Source organism: Microcebus murinus, chromosome 8, assembly GCF_040939455.1.
Source record: "Microcebus murinus isolate Inina chromosome 8, M.murinus_Inina_mat1.0, whole genome shotgun sequence".
Taxonomy (NCBI): domain Eukaryota; kingdom Metazoa; phylum Chordata; class Mammalia; order Primates; family Cheirogaleidae; genus Microcebus; species Microcebus murinus.
Window position 1 is genome coordinate 84,185,089 of NC_134111.1, and position 15,994 is coordinate 84,201,082.

The following is a 15,994-nucleotide window of genomic DNA, read 5'->3' on the forward strand; positions in this document are numbered from 1 at the left end:
AAGTGGCTGTACCATTTTGCATTTCATCCACAATGAGTGAGAGTTCCTGTTGCTCTGCATCCTTGGGAGCATTTGCTGTTATCAGTGTTTTAGAGTTTTTCTGAAGAGTATAATTTCTGGGTCTAGATTTTTTTTTTTTTTTTTGCATGCAGATGTCCAGTTGTACAGCATCATTTGTTGAAAAGACTATCTTTTGAACACTATATTTCCTTTGTTCCTTTGTCAAAGATCAGTTGACTATATTTGTGTATGTCTATTGCTGGACTCTGTAGTCTGTTCCATTGACCTATTTGTCTATTCTTTGGCCTATCCTACACTGTCTTGATTACTGTAGCTTTAGAGTAAGTCCTGAAGTCAAATAGTGTCAATCATCTGACTTAGTTCTCTTTGCATATTGTGTTGGCAACTCTAGGTCTTTTGCTTCTCACATAAAATTTTAGAATCAGTTTGTCAATGTCCACAAATATTGTGCTGTGATTTCCATTGGGATTACATTGAATCTACAGATCAAATTGGAAATAAATAACATACTGACAACATTGTCTTTAAAATACCTCTTGAGATTTTTTTTTGACCCATGTGTTATTTATAAACATGTTGTTTAATCTCTAAGTATTTTGAGATTTTCAAGCTACTTTTCTGGTATTGATTTCTAGTTTAATTTCAGTGTGATCTGAGAGTAGACATTGTTTGATTTCTTTTAAATTTTTAAGATGTGTTTTATGGTTCAGAATGTAGTCTATCTTGGTAAATGTTACATATGAGCTTGAGAAAAACGTGTCATCTGCTGTTGTTGAAGTATTTTATACATGTAATTTTTATCCAGTTAATTGATAGTGCCGTTGAGTTCAACTATATGTTTACTGATTTTCCTGCCTGTTGAATCTGTCCACTACTGATAGAGGGTGTTGAAATTTTCAACTATCATAGTGGATTTAACTGTTTCTCCTTGGAGTTCTATCAGTTTTTACCCCATCTATTAAAATACTTTAATGCTCTGTTGTTAGGCATATACATATTAAGGAGTTAAGTCTTCTTGGAGAATTAACTTGTTTGTCATTATGGAATACTCCTCTTTATCCCTGATAATGTTCCTTGCTTTGAAGTCTGCTCTATATGAAATTAATGTAGCTACTCCAGCTTTCTTTTGATTAGTGTTATTATAATATATCTTTCTCAATCCCTTTGTGTTTCATCTAGATGAAAACTTAAAATTGAGTTTCTTATAGTGAGTTTATATAGTGAGTTAAATATATATAGATAGATATAGATACAGATATATAGTGGGTTTCTTATAGACACTATACAGTTGGGTCTTTGATACACTCAGACAATCTCTGTCTTTTAGTTGGTATGTTTAGACCATTGATGTTTAAAGTAATTGTTGATATTGTTGGATTAATATCTACCATATTTATTACTGTTTTCCATTCATTGCCTCTGTTCTTTGTTCCTATTTTTGCCTTCCATATTCTTTTTTTTTGCCTTTTATGGTTTTAATTAAGCATTTTGTATGATTCTATTTGTCTCCTTTCTTGGTTTATCAATTACAATATACTTCCTATTTGTTTACTTTTTTTGGTCTACTTTCAAATAGCATTTTACTACTTCATGGTTAGTACCAGATAGCTATAAGCTACAGTCGCCAAATACTTTGTTGCAATTATTATTTTGAGTAAACTATTATCTATTCAACCAATTAAAAATAAAAAAAATAAAAGTTTTTATTTTACCTTCACTGTTCCTTCTCTAGTGGTCTTCCTTTCTTATACAGAGCCAAATTTTTGACTTGTATTATATTCCGTCTCTCTGAAGAACTTGTTTTAACATTTTTTGCAAGGCAGTTTACTGGCAAAAAAATGCCCTCAATTCTTGTTTGACTGGGAAAATCTTACAGGCATACCTCGGAGATATCGTAGGTTTGGTTGCAGAACACCACTTAAAGTAAATATCACAATAAAGTCAGTCACAGATTTTTTGGCTTTCCAGTACATATAGAAGTTATGATTATACTATACTATATATATAACCTATTAAGCATACAATAGCATTATGTCTAAAAATGTACATACCTTAATTAAAAAATAATTTATTGCTAAAATTGTTAATGATCATCTGTGCCTTCAGCCAGTTATAATCTTTTTGCTGGTAAAGGGTCTTGCCTCAATGTTTATGGGTACTGACTGATTAGGGTAGTGGTTGCTAGAAGTTGGGGTGACTATGGTAATTTCTTAAAAGAGGTTAACAATGAAGTTTGCTGCATCAATTTACAGTTTTTTTCATGAAATATTTCTCTGTAGCATGCAATACTGTTTGATAGTGTCCACAGTAGAACATCTTTCACAATTGGAATCAGTCCTCTCAAGCCCTGTCACAGCTTTATAAACCAAGTTTATGTGATATTTTAGCTCTTTTTCTGTCATTTCAGTAATGTTTACAGCATCTTAACCAGGAATAGGTAACATCTCAAGAAACCACTTTCTTTACTCATCCATAAGAAGCAACTTCTCATTCATTTAAGTTTTATCATGAGATTTCAACAATTTGATCCCATATTTAGGCTCCAGTTTTAAGTCTAGTTCTTTGCTATTTCTACCACATCTGCTGTTACTTCCTCCACTGAAGTCTTCAACCCCTCAACGTCATCCATGAGGGTTGGAATCAACTTCTTCCAAACTCCTGTTAATGTTGATATTTTGATGAACTCCCATGAATCATGAATGTTCTTCATGGCATCTAGACTGGCAACTCCTTTCCAGAGGGTTTCAATTTACCTTGCCTAGATCCATCAGAGGAATCCCTACCTATGGCAGCTCTATCCTTATGAAATATATTTCTTAAATAATAAGACTTGAAAGTCAAAATTACTCCTTGATCCAGGAGCTACAGAAGGGATGTAGTGCTAGCAGACATGAAAACAAAATTAATCTGCTTGTGCATCTCCATCAGAGAGCCCTTGAGTGACTAGGTTCATTGTCAATGAGCAGTAATATTTTGAAAGGAGTCTTTTTTTCTCAGCAGTAGATCTCAACTGTGGGCTTAAAATATTCAGTAAACCATGTTATAAACAAATGTGCAGTCATCTAGGCTTTGTTGTTTCATTTATACAGCACAGGCAGTGTAGAATTAGCATAATTCTTAAAGGTCCTAGAATTATCTGAATGGTAAACAGTCATTGGCTTCAACTTCAAGTCACCAGCTACACTAGTCCCTAACAAAAGAGTCAAAGAGTCTGCCTGTCCTTTAAGGCTTTGAAGCCAGACATTGACTTCACCTCTCTAATCTTGAAAGTTCTAGATAACAACTTCTTCCAATAGAAGGGTGTTTCATCTACATTAAAAAATGTGTTGTTTAGTGTGGCACCTTCATTAATTATTTCACTGCATCTTTTCTGGATGACTTGTTGCAGCTTCTGCATCAGCACTTGCTGCTTCATCTTGTGCTTATTTTTTTTTTTTTAAGAGATAGGGTCTTGCTATGTTGCCCAGGCTAGAGTAGAGTGATTATTCACAGGCAAAATCCCACTACTAATCAGCATGTGAGTTTTGATTTGCTCTGATTCTAACCTAGGCCAGTTAACTCCTCTTTAGGCAATGTGGGGGGCTCCCTCACTTTTGGGAGGTCACCATATTGATGCCAACCTTAGTTCGGATACCACTAGGCATAGAACACTACAGCCCAGAGCTCCTGGGCTCAAATGAATTTCTTCCCTTAGCCTCTTGAGTAGCTGGGACTACAGGTATGGGACACCAGGCCCAGCCACCTTGCATTTTTGTTATGGAGATGGTTTATTTCCTTAAACCTCATGAATCAGCCTCTTGCTAGCTTCCAATTTTTCTTCTGGAGCTTCCTCACATTTTTAAAATTTAAGAGAGTTAGGGTCTTACTCTGGACTAGATTTTGACTTAAGGGAATGTTGTGGCTGTTTGGGGCTTCTTTCCAGGCCACTAAAACTTTCTCCATATTAGCAATAATGCTATTTTATTTCCTTATCATTTGTGTATTCACTGGAAAAACACTTTCAATTTTTTTCAAGAACTTTTCCTTTGTATTCATAACTTGGCTAACCCTTTGGTGGAAGAAGCCTTTGGCCTATCTCACCTTTCAATGTTGTCTTCCTCACTAAGCTTAATCATTTCTACCTTTTGATTTCAAGTGAGTCACATGCAACTCTTCCTTCCAATTAAACACTTGGAGGCCATTGGAGGTTTATTAATTGGCCTAATTTCAATATTGTGTCTAGGGGAAGAGAGAGGCCCAAGGAGAGAAAAAGAGATGGGAGAATGGCCTGGTTGGTAGAGCAGTCAGAATACAGACAACATTTACCAATTAAGTTTGCCATCTTATATGGGTGCTGTTCATGGCACCCCAAAACAATTATTATACTATAGTAAAATCAAAGATCACTAATCACATAACAGACATAATAATAACAATGTTATGAAATATTGTGAGAATTACCAAAATGTGGCACAGAGACATGAAGTAAGCATACATTGTTGAGAAAATGACCCCAACAGACTTGCTCAATGCAGGGTTGCCATAAACCTTCAATTTGTAAAAAAAAATGCAATATCTGCAAAGTGCAATAAAGGAAGTACAACAAAATGAGGTATATCTATATTTCTCCTCCACTTTGAAGAGTAATGTCACAGGATATAAAATTTTAGTTTTTTTTTTCTTTTCTCTCAACACTTTAAATATTTTACCACTGTCTTCTTGCTTGTATGATTTCTGAGGAGAACTCTGATATAATTCTTATGTTTGTTCCTCCATAGGTAATGTATTCCTTTCTTCTGGCTTATTTCAAGATTTTTTTCCTTATCTTTGATTTTTTTTTTATTTTAAATATATGCTAAGTGTAGGTTTTTTGCATTTATCCTGCTTGATGTTCTCTAATCTTCCTGGATCCATGGTTTGATCCTTGACATTAATTTGGGAAAATCCTCCATCACTATTATTTCTAATATTTCTCTCTCTCTTTCTCTCTCTCTCTCTTTCTTTCTTTCTTTCTTCTCCTCTAATATTCACATTATGCCTATGGTACATTTTTTGTAGTGTCCCACAGTTCTTCGATATCCTATTACATTTTTTCCCTTCTTTTCTCTCTTTGCATTTTTAGTTTTAGAAATTTCTATGGACATATCCTCAAGCTCAATGATTCTTTCCTCAGCTATGTCCAGTCTTCTAATCAGCCCATCAAAGGCATTCTTCATTTCTGTTACAGTGTTTTTAGTTTCTATAATTCTTTTTGTTTCCTTCTTAGAATTTTCCTATCTCTGCTCACCTTACCCATCTGTTCTTGCATGTTGTCCACTTTTTCCATTAAAGCCTTTTAGCATATTAATCATAGTTGTTTGAAATTACTGGTCTGATAATTTCAACATTCCTACCATATATGAGCCTGGTTCTGGTGCTTGCTCTGTCACTCTAAACTGTGTTGTAATTTTTTTTTTGTTGAAAGCTGGACATGAGGTACCGGGTAAAAGGAATTGCAGCGAATGAGCTTTTAGTTGTATGGAAGTAAGGAATGGTGGGAAGGGATGTATTTTATATTCCCTGTAATTAGGTCTCAGTCATTTTGTGAGGCTATGCCCCTGGGCTGTGCTCTTAATAAGTGCTTCTAAGTTTTTCCCACAGTAAGGTGGGATGGGATGGCTAGAGGGGGCTGAAGTTGGATATTTCCTTTCTGTGAGATCAGTTATGCCCTGATAAAAAATATAGTAGATTAGGTTCTAGTAAAACAGTTTCTCTTGAGGGAAGAACATTTTAAGAAGAACAAAATGCTCTGAACACATATCAAAATGACTACTTTTTTCCCTTCCCTGCCAGAAGCCTGGGGGAATATTTCTCCTGTCTTTACTGTGGGAACCTGCTAGGGCTCCTGGAAATAACATTCTCAGAAGGGTGGGGCCTCACCTAAGACTGGGCTTCCCTGGAGTTTTAGCATTCAGATTTGTCCATACTGAGCCTCCAGCAATTAGTCAATTACAGTTTAGGTTTTCCTCCCTGGAACTGATTCCCACAAAGTTTTCTTCTCCGTTAAGTTGTGATTTTCTCTATCTGCCTCTCTGTCTCCAAGTTTGGGGGCAGTGGTTTGCCCTGTGATCTCAATTCTCTGACAGAGCTAAGATTTGTTGATTTTCAATTTGTTCAGCAATTTTGTTGTTGTTGTTAGAAGGGAGTGATGACTTCCAAGCTCCTTACTTGCCAGACTAGAAACTGCAAGACCCATCTCACACATTTTGAAGTGGCCCAGTGAACTCAAGCATATTACAGTGTAAGTTAGAGTTCTCAATAAACAATCTCTCATAATTTTTGTTGTCTGTTTTCTATTCCTTAACATTATCTACTTCTTTCATAGTCTATGCATAATTTTTTAAAGAAATGGTCTACCTCCTCATCAACTATCCTCGGTTAGAATTTTGCATCAATATCCCCTGCTAGAAATACTACCCACTGTGTGGCAAGTCAAAGTATGGGTTTCACTGGACTGCCCTCCATCTCACTTTGCATCCTTTCCCTAGTTTAAGTGAGGCAATCTTGGGTTAGTAGCCCTTCTGCCAGGTTATGTGCAGCAAGATGTACATGCAAAGTAAACAAGACAAAGTGAACAACATCATCACATTCAGCTTTATTATATGAATAGGAAATTGAAAGCAACCATGGAATTTTAAAAATGAAAGATAGAGATTAATACATTGTGATGTAGAGCATTTTCAGGGAATTAGGATATTGCCTGAAAATAAATATAGTTTAACATTTTCTCACTGTTAAGTTTATACTGGGTCCCCTTATGTCTCGCTTGTCATAATTTTCTTTAGCAGATTCTTTTGAAAGAGGCTTCATTCTTACCCCACCCTTTGTTAGACTCTCCCCCATGTTTCATAGGCCATAAACCTGCTAATGCATACACATGGCAGGGACAGAGTCTCATCTCAATGCATCTTGTGTCACAATGCACCCATCAATCCACCATGCACTGAGAAAAGACTGCAGCCCTACAACCTTTTTACTGGGGTTTTGTGCAAGGTGCTTAATTTCACTGCATCTGTCAAGCCGTTCTTTATCGGAGAGTCTAACAGTCTTTGAGTGCATGGTGCTCTATCACTTATGTAGGGGTTATATTGATCTTTCTGGTGTGTGCTCTAAAGTGGCTGGCATCAAAAGCCAGTGAGGCAGCCGGTTTGAGCAGTATGGGCCATTTACAAACTTCAGGATGAGATGCTGCAGGATGCCAGGGAAAACGTTTTTGTTTTTCCAGAGGGAACCATAGTTCATGAAATGTGGTTAATGTACCATATTTGTATACCCTTAAAATCATTTTATAACCACACTGAGTGCCTCTAAACATTAAATATATTTTATAAGTAGTTGGTTAACTAGCTGTTGTATGCTTTAAATAGTAAATAAAATGGAAAGGCACTAAACAGTGACTATATTTCATAGAGTAAGATGCTTTTCCAGCCACTCAATAATTCTCAATGTTAAGAAAAATTGATTTTAGAGGCTGAGTGCCTCTAAAAATTAGCATCTTATCTTCTTACAGGGGATGATTTTCAGTTAGTCTGCTTTCTTCCAGCTTTTGACTTAATGGTCTCTAAGGATCCCTTCTTTCTAAAAAATTCTATAGGTTCTGTTAGATTATAATTTCACTTGGGCACATATGTAATTAACTGGACAAAACATAAAATAGGAAATTATTCCATCTTGTTTTTGAATGTCAATTGAAAAAGAAGTAGTTCTTCACTCACTGACTGTTCCTTAACCCCTACCTCCTCCCTCTCCCCTCAAGACTTCATAGAGTCCAAAGGCTTCATAGATAGACCGAGAGTAATAACATAGAATTTAAGAGTACTAATTCCCAAGCACCATCACAGAGCACATCTGAGCCATCAATGTATTTTGCATATGTGAAAACCTAACAGGGGAAAGGAATTCCCTAAGAGGTGCTGATAGTCACATTTTTTTGTGGAAAATTTAATCATTTTCCTAATTCTTTATCAACTCTGTCTCACCTTTGAGACAGAGTCTCAAAGTCATATTGCTAATACTGAGACCTTCCAGACAGAATAATAATGGCTCCTAACATCATACAAGTTGAGAACTGAAATAATCAGATACTCCACAATTACTGAAAATAGTATTAAAAGAAGATGCAACTCTGAAATCTTCCTAAACCACCACCAGATGAGTGACCCTTGGTATGACACAGGCTCTCCCTGAGTAATCTATCACACCCTTGGTAGGTCACAGGGTCTCCCTGAGTAATCTATAACAACCTTGTTAATGTAATCTCATCAGTAAAATACATGGTTTGAGTTAGATATAGAACCTGGAAGCTAGATAATCTCCATGGGTTCCTTTTAGATCTAATAATTTACAAATTTCTTCTAGTCTTTTATCTTATTCTGAAGAACTGTGTGTTTCAAGTGTTCTCACCAGTTCCACAGCAGTAGGTGGCTGGCATGTTGAAGCCTGAGGAAGAACAGATAAGCATCAAATTTCCTGGGTACATGTGCTTATACTCAGAATGAATGCAAAGAGTGAACAAAATTCTTCTCAGATACACCCTCAAAATTCCCACTGATGTCACCAGGAACTATGTGGGATTAGATGAGGACAGGGTGCTGATTTGAGCCAAATCCAGCAATGAGCTGGCACATATTTTTCCAGGTTAGTCTGATGTGGTCTCCTGGTTCACAGACTTGAGAAAGATGTGGACAAAATCAAAACACCCCAGGATAACTGTAAGCTTTCTGAGGTGGGAGTATTGTCTGAGTCACCATTGTATCCCTAGCATCCAGTCCATAGTGGTTACTCCGTGAACATTTGTGGAGTTAAACTGAATCCCATTAACAAATGCAGCCTACCAGACAGAAAATGTAAACTGTCTAAAATGGAAAATCTGAGAGGACTTGAGACAGCATTCAATATGAGCCCTCTATTTGATAGTGTTACCAGAAAAATATCATGAAAATCATAATTGCCCAAACAAGAAATTATTTCCGTGCTTGGATTCAATCCAGGAATTGCTTTTCCAGCCATACAGCAAAGTGTGGGGGAGGGGGGTGTTTCCCTATTCCTCCCAACACACATATATCCCAAAATACAGAGGAGAGAAACAGAGAACCCAGACAATGTCACCTTACTACGGAAGTAAACAATAATAATTATAATAATATTAATAAATGCTTACTATGCACTATGCTACTGTTCTAAGCACTCTGTGGGTATTATCTAGTTTAAATCTCACTACAGACCTATTAGATAGACATTATTATTACCATTTTATAGAGAAGGAAAAATAAGCACCAGTGTTTTGAAAGAACCTCAAAGTCTGGGCAATTTAGAAGACAGGTGACTGATCTACAGCAATAGTCACTATCAATAGCTCTGCATTTGAAATCTGAACTTCTAGTGGTCTGTCATTATGCAGATATGAATATTCTCTAATTAATGTAAAACTCCATGATGCGAGAGAGCATCATAGGACAGAACAATATGAAATAGGAAATGAGTCGGCAAACCAGAAATCAAAAATGATGTGGCCAGGAAAGAAAACAATTACCATAGCCACGACTGGAGAAAGATTTTATCTACCTCATTGGGTATGATCTCAGTATGTATAATCCCAATAATTAAAGTATGTGTATACTCATAACTTTTGCTGCATTATAGAAAGAGGTGGATAATTTTGTATATTAAAAGGGCATATTTCTTCCATGGCTAGCCCTAGGCAAAATTGTTGACTATGACAAGAGTAATGAGTTTATATAACAGGTGTGGATATGAATTATAACTCTGTTACCAACTGGTTACATGTCCATCGTTGTCCTGACAGAAGCCCTAGGCCCCCTTCCTGAAGAGCAACCATGGCTAACTAGTATATTTTAATTCTTCCTTTTACCTGTGGAATGCAAACTCACATTAAAAAGACTTAGAGAAAGCAGATGAGTAGATGGCTCATAAGAGAAGAGTAGTCATGACTTTTGAACCCCTCACCGTCCCCCACTGTGGGGCCACATACTTTGCCTATGTAGAAGACTAACCCTGATTATTATCTTGTTCAATGTTTAGTCTACAGATGTCTGTTGAAACACACAATGTGTCAGGCACTGACTAGTGTCTGGGGATAAATCAATGAAAAAGGTCTCTACAAACACTGTTAAGGAGGGAGACAAATATATACAAGGTCTGTCCGGAAAGTATCCAGCCATGCAACATGTTCTTATTATATTAACAATGGATGGACACTTTCTGGACAGACCTTGTATAGTGAAGTGCTATCAAGTGCTATGGAGAAATGTAAAGGAGGATAAGCAGCTGGGTGGGAGGGGAGTGGGTGATATCAGACGCTCACGGAAGGCATGGTTGAATATATATTTAGCACAGAACTGAAGAAAGCGAAGGAACAAGCCACGCTGAATTTGGGGGGAAGTATGAAATCCTAAAGTTCCAGGGCAGATGCCTGCTGTCATCCCCAATAAGCAGTAAGAAGAAGGATCAAGCTGGGCAGTGGTAGCTGGTTAGCTCAGATGAATTGGGTTTCAGCCCTAGCCTTGTAGGCCATGAACAGCACTTCAGTTTTTATTCTAACATGAAACATGAGGAACATGAAAAAATGTGTGGTCTCCTTAAGGTTTTACAAGGACCATTCTGGCTGTGGGGTGATTAAGAATGGGAGGAGGCGGGGAAAGAATGAGGGAGACAAGTTAGGAGACCATTGCAAATCCAAACCTTCTTTCAAGGCTTGGGCAAAAGATGTTTTTGATGGAGGTGGTAAGAAAAGGTTGATTTGGGAGATATTTGGAGCTAATGCCTGAGGCTTTGCTGATGTATTGGATGAAAGGTGTGAGGAAAAGGAAGGAGGCAAGTATGACTAAGTTTATTGCCTGAGCACTCAGTGTATTAAATAAATGATTATAGTATAATCTTAGTTTTCTATCCTCAAAGTAATCTGTTTAACTTTTCAGAGTAGTTATGATATCACACAACTTATTAGCACATACAAAAAACAAAAAATATATCTATTGAATTATATTATATCTACCTACCACTCCCCAAGAAGTGTTGAGGTCATTTGCAATATTAAAATCTAAATATTAATAGATTTCCATGCCAAACTGTTGGAATGGAAATAAAAACATAAATAAATACAACTGAAAAAATAGTAGGAAGACATAAGAACCTAGGAAATATTCCCTATTTTTTTTTCTAGCTGAAGGGACAAGCTAAATTGCTTGAATTCCAGAACTTCGGATTAAGGAACATGTTTCCCTAGATGCTCCACCCAAACTGTATTTAGTTGCTGAAGCCTCACCCCACAAATCCAGAATCAACTAAAGTAGACAGGCACCCACCCAAAGACACATCAAAGATGAACACTACAGAGTGAGAGAAGAAAGATCATTCACTAGGTTTGGATCCATAAAGAATACTGAATTATCCACTTCCCTGCCCTCAGAGCCTGCCTCTTTCCAGCCAATTCCCTTTACCACTCATCTGCTAACGCTCAGTTTTCTGGACAAAGTGCCCCTTCCATTTTTCCCAAAGTCTTTCTTGATTCCTGAGAGGTTTAAGTTTTTCTCTCCAGCTGTTCTCTTCCAAATTAATACCCTTTGTGAGCAGAGACCCCTCAGTGTTCTGTGGGACACTGTTCTGCCTTGCAGGGACTCTTCGGCATATCACTAATATGGTATAGAAAGAACCAGACTGTCTTTCTTCTCTTCTCCCTACATAAAGGAATGTGTAAGAGTCATTTCCTTTGAGCCATTGCCCTGACAACTAATGTTTTCATAAGCAATAAACAAACTGCCAGGTTCAATCACTGTCAGCATTCCTCATAGGCATCCTCAGAATTTAAAATCACCAGCACTAAGGTTACTCACCTTTTCAAACAGTCTCTAATCTGAGCTCTGAGTTTGGGAGTTGAACCAGGTTGACAGCATTTCATTAAGCCTTAATTATCTTAGCTTAGGGTCTGATGGAGAAGCTCAAAAAGTACTATATAATTTCATCTGTCTTATAAGATGTCAGGAACTAGAATCAGAAGAACAGTAATGCTCTAGATTCCAGTGTCAATGTCCACCTTCCCATGGACACGGTCTACAAATCTAGATCTGATAAAGGAATTAAAACACTTTAGATGAGGGAAAGAAGCTAAGCCTTTTGCCTCCCTGGGATCTTATGATCCCCTTAAATGAGCAAATCTAGTAAATCTTCCTATTAAGGTAAGGGGGAGAAGCAGGGAGAGTCCCCAGAACTCTTTTATAGAACTTAGAATACCAAAACCAGAAGGGTAGGGGAAGGAAGGCAGCCAGATATAACTATTCCTGAAATAAAAGTCAGAAAATGGAAACACAATAATCTATTGCCACCCCTCCCACATACAAACTCTGACCTGGCTGTAAGAGTAAGAGGACAGCTAACATTCTCACACTGAGCCACAGACACTGGCATGGGAATATCTTTGAAGGTCGTCCCTCACAGCTGTCCTTTGAAAGCTATGCATCATTTTGATGTAGATCTTTCCCTTAACAACAATTTTTATTGATCACTTGTTATGAGCCAGGAACTATATGATTTCTTTATTTATAGGTCATGATAACTTCAGGGAGTAAGTACCATTATGTCCTTCAAGATACACATTCCTAACCCACAGTAGATATTTCTTTATCTAATTCTAAACCTTGCTTATTCATGTTGTTTTTCAGAACTTTAGGAGTAACACTTGGTGACTGGTGAAGTTCAGAATTTGCTAGAGTCTAATGAAAATGAATTTGAGACAACATAGTCTGAAGTTTGAGTTCTAATTTCACATCTTAGTCTTATTTAGTAATGATTATAGGTCTTTTATTATCTCTTAAATGGTTAACTTAGTTTAAATCTCATCTCCATTTTGAAGTTCAGACTGGATTAGAGAAATTTACTTGGTTCTGTGAAGATGTGCTGTATGGATGTATACAGGAGGGTACAGTCCATACTCAACAGGTCTTGTGACTAGGAGACACCATGTGTGGGGCTTAAAGCTAGCAAAGAACCTGAAGATTGTTGGTGTAACAGAGACAACCCACTCCCTCCAGCTCTCTGATGTTTGAGATGTCAGATGATTCCTGAAGACTAAAATTATGCCTTTCTTTTGAGGGCAGAAACTGGGCTTCGTTCTTCTTTGTAACCCTGTACCCAGCACAGAGCCTGACATGTAGAAGATGCCCAGCCGTGTTTTGGGAAAAAAGGAGGGAGGTAAAAAAGGATGAAGAACATGTGTTTAAACATAAGACTAGACCAAAGGATGTTTGCAAATAAACATTGCCCTGTGGTATGTCTTCTGTTTTTAATCTTGAGGGATTTTTAAGTCTTTTATTATTTAACTTTTTATCATTTTAATTTTTTTCCTTTAGTAGGAATAAACTGTGAGAACAAAAATTTGTCTTTTTCTTTATTTTTTATGTATACTTCATGACAGCAAGCACCAGGTTAGCAGAGGCTTTAAAATATTTATGACTTGCCTTACTTGCAACCAGTAATTTTCCATAATGAGTTCAATGCCAAATTAAACAAAATTTTCATGTAAAAATGTGTTGCTTTTTAAAGTCTTCAGATTCTACAGTTTAAATCTTTTCCCATTCTGAAATTCAGACTGGATTAGAAAAACTGAGTTGATTCCATGAAGATATCATGCATATTGATATATTTTTTCTGTTTTCCATCAAGTATCTGACATAGATTCATATGGACCTTTCAAATGATTTACCATAATATTACCTAAATTATTATGTCAAAATTTCAAATGCATATACAATGTTATAAAGAAGTTTCTAGTTTTTTCTTCTGGGGTCCCTTATTGTACATTTACTTATTAACAAAATGACAAATCTTTTTTAGTAAGTTCCCTAATTAAAAACTTTAAAATATATATACACACCCCAAAAGACCTAATACTTTAGTCTGATCTAGAAAAATTACAGATAATCCCCTATATAAATGACAGAATTGTTTTACTATATTTATAATAAATTCAACTGACAAGACTGTTCTTGATCTCCTAGCTACATGGTACTAGATGAAATCATTATTAATAGTTAAGTGGGACAAGTTAACACTTTGTCCCTATTAACATGTGGAAATCTAGGTAACAGTCAAGATCTAACCAACAAGATTTCTCACAAATTTGTAGAGATGGAAAGAAATAACCACAGATTTGTTCTAGAAAACAGTGAAAAAAATTGAGATTTGGTTAAATTCTAAGTCCAATAAATTAGCATGATTTATTTGAAGTTGACAAAAGGCCCTTTTCAGCTCTGGTTAATTGTATTTCTGAACCAAAAGCCAACAAATATTCCTGAGTGTCTATCATCTACATGGCCCTATTTGGTGCTAGTGATGGATACAAAGAACTCTAAAAATGATTGATGACCAGCCACATAAAGCTTATAAGCATGCTAGGAAGGAAAAAAAAAATGTGTGCATGACAAGTTACAATACCAACTAGTATTCTGCAAATGAGTTCATGTTTCCCATGTTCTAATTCTTTTATAAAATCCTCAAGAAGCAACACATAATTTGTAGAAAAAAATGATAATTCAAACATTTAAAATTTATCAGAAAGATTAGGCTAAAATAAATATTTAAGTTGTAAAACACAAGCAGTTGTTAAAAATGTATTTTATAGGCAGAATAAACAAGTGAAATTGTATGTATTAAAACTCAGATGATTAGAAAAGTAACTGTAGGAGCTGAATAAAAGAAAGTTCAACATAATATTCCTGGAGGAAAGCAGCCCCACTATTAATACAAAGAAAGGTGTCCAGAACCAAGAGGACTTCGATCAGAGAGCTTCCTTTCTCTCTGGACTCTGCAGAGTACAAAAACCTCATGGTGCATCCTTAATCATTTCTTCACAGAACACAGAAGCAAGAGCCAGCTTTGAAATTCTAGCTAAAGAATAGGACCTTAGATATCAAATGGAGGTACACATAAAGAAGTCCTTTCGTACTTACAAAAGTAGAGACTGAACTATTGTGCAACCTGACAGGGTAACGAGCCAGCAGAAGCCCCACAGTATACTATTCACAATGTGTGCAGTAATTTGTGCAAGAGGTAGTGACATGGATGTCTGCCCCATAGATTATTCACCTAGAAAGCCTATTTTAAGGAAAAGAAAAAAAAGAAGAAAAGTATTAGTAGAGCATAATTGCTTATAAAAATATGATAAGTAAAAGGAAATGTACATTTTATGGGTAAACTCACAGTGACCTTCAAGAAACAATTATGTTCGGGAGTTGGGTGAGAAGACAGAGCATCTTGTGTTTGGGGTAGACAGAGAAAACTGTAAGGCAGGTAAACAATCAAGTGTAAAGCACTTACCTCCTGTTAGAATCCAGGAGATGTTGAAAAATGCTTACTCATTAAAGAAAATGAGATGAAGTGTTCATAGAACTCAAATCAGAAAACAAAAATGGCAGAAAAGCATAAAGATCAACAGAGATATTGCTCTAAAAAACAAATGGTTTGAGGAATAGATGAGGGGCAGATAACAGAGCTTAAGAAGTATAAGATTTTGGACTTCAATCCATGAATAACAGAAGGTCCATTAAAACTGGAGGGGCCAGGAAGGATAAGGACGGGGCCAGCGAGAGAATATGAATCAAATTCTGATTCAGGAAGACTTATCTGGCAAGGCTGTAACATAACAACAAATATACATTTGGTCTCTGCCCCTGGTTCCCTGCATAGAGATCCTAAACCCTTTGTAACTTCCTGGATGATAAAGGTGCTAGGTGCATATTTTCTTGTAATATTGGGTCTTTGTCCCAGATCCTGACACACATCTCCTATCCCTTAGAAATTCCTGGGTGATAGCAGGATCTTTTGTTCTAATGAGGCAACTTTTGATGAGCCCCTGATGAGGGCCAGCCACCAGAAAGACCCATCCATGATTAGAAGCTTGGAACTTTCAGCCCTTTGAAAAGGAGAGAGGGGCAGGAGATTG